Source organism: Asterias amurensis, chromosome 9, assembly GCF_032118995.1.
Source record: "Asterias amurensis chromosome 9, ASM3211899v1".
NCBI classification, from domain to species: domain Eukaryota; kingdom Metazoa; phylum Echinodermata; class Asteroidea; order Forcipulatida; family Asteriidae; genus Asterias; species Asterias amurensis.
The window spans coordinates 6644956-6647317 of NC_092656.1; positions in this window are offsets into that span (position 1 = coordinate 6644956).

The window sequence follows — 2362 nt, forward strand, 5'->3', positions numbered from 1 at the left end:
GAGGGGAAAAAAATAATAGCGTTTTTGAAAACTGATGGATCAGATTGTCTGTATTCGTAAAACGAATCATTCAATTTTGTTGACATTCCTTAAGGGTATTATTATTATCACTTTTTGTTATACGTTATTTATTTTATTCAATGTTATTACTGTTGTAAATTTTTATTTGGTTTGACCCATATACACCAATGTATGTCTAGCAAAGGTCATGGGTTTATATCCCACCCGAGTAATATAACTGTGAATTTTATTTCACAGAACTCGAGAAAGTGCCGAGCATACCGTGCTTTACACACATTGGTGGATGGGTAAAACCAAATAAAACTCTTTATCCCCGATGCAAATTTAACATCTGTTATTGTCAGTTTGTTGCATATTGTGCATTGATTTTATTGTTTTTAGTTTATTTTAATTTCTGAAATTTTTGTTTATTCCTTTTTTTTCTTTTTCTTTTTCTTTTTCCCTCTCTTATTTTTAGAGGTTGGGGGGGGGGGGGGGGGGCAAATTCTTCATATTTGAAAGCCAGATTTTCCCAAACAATTTGTTTTCTGCCTTCAAGTAACCAGATGTTTAAGTGCTCCTTAATTAATATAGTATCGGCAATATTTGCCTTGATTTATCTTAAATCTTAATTCTTCAGCCTTCTTTACAATATTGTTGTAAAAAAAAAAGGAAGACAAAGAAATTTACTGTACAGGGTCACAAACGGGTCACTATAGCAAATGATGTAATGGTGGTCGTTGTGTTCATCATGTACAATAAAACACAGTGTACAAAGTCGAACTATGAAGGCTACAATGTATCATGTTTCAAATTATACGAGATAAATTAATAACTGAATCAAATTGTATTGTTTATTATCAGGGTGCTTGGAAGGGGAGGGACTGTTGGAAGGCGGGGGGGGGGAGACATTGTAACCCTTCATAAATGGCTGCTATTTATATATCATATAAGATATAATATTGTGCTATACTGAGCCACAGATAAATAAAAATGAACAACTAGCTTATTGTGTTTTGATAGTTTGCTATTCAGTTTGTGATACCTAACTATCAATTATGGATCTTTTTTTTCTTTTCAATTGTACATCATCTAATTTCATGAGCTGCTCCAGCAGAAAATATTTCTTAACAATTGTCTGCCAAGCTGGAATGAGCAGGATACCAGTCACAAATTGTGTATGTGACATGGTAGTTAAAGACAGTGGACACTATTGGTAATTGCCAAAGACTAGTCTTCACAGTTGCTGTATCTCAACATATGCATGAAATAACAAACCTGTGGAAATTTGAGCTCAATCGGTCGTCGAATTTGCGACATAATAATGAAAGAAAAAACAGCCTTGTCACACGAAGTTGTGTGCTTTCTGATGCTTGATTTCGAGACCTCAAAGTCTAAACTTTCTTGAAAACTACGTCACTTCAGAGGGAGCTGTTTCTCACAATGTTTTATACCATCTATCTCTCCCCATTACTTGTAATCAAGAAAGATTTTATGATGATAAATATTTTGAGTAATTACCAATAGTGTCCACTGTCTTTAAGGTGGTAGCCTTAATGTCAACTTTTTCATAGCGTTTAGTAAAAATGCCTTACCCTGATGGGCACACTAAAAGTTTTTTTTGTGTGTTTTTGAGAACTTGGTACTGCAAAGGTATTGATTTGCTTTAATATGGAGGCCTTTTCATACAACATGATTAAGATTGCCAAATTACCTTCCAGTAATTAATCACAACTATTATGGGGACTTTAAATTATTTCAGTGTCATTCTGATAACAATAATAAGTTCTGAATTTAATGTAAAATAAAATTATAGCATTTAAACCTGATGAGTAATGTGGTGTTATTTCTCACTAGTCGGCTAAGCTTATTTTTAAAACGCCTTTGAGCCAAAATTGATAAAAATGCTGGACTTGCCCCCTGTGTTTTAAAGCAAAATTTAATAACAGTGCTGGACTTACCCCTTCGTTTGTTTCTGCAATTTTTTGAGTAAAATGCCAAAAAAAACGCTGGAAATGTTTCTGTTTTTTCTTATTTTCAATTTGTTGAGCAATTTGTTATAAAAATGCTGGAGCTCCCCTTGTGGTTGTTTTTTAGTTTCTTTTGGCAAATATATATTTTGGTAAAACATTTGTACCCTTTTAATTTTTTGAGCCAAATAAAAAAAGGCTTGCTGGACTTACCCATTTATTTTTATTTTATTTTTTATTAAAGCAAAATTTGAGTAAAAGTCTGGACTTGCTATCCTTTGTGTTTGGAAACTCAGCATCACATTCACAACAACAGTTGATGGCACGACAATCGAGAAGGTGAATAATTACATATACCTTGGTAAAATCTTCACCCTGGATCACGAAACGGC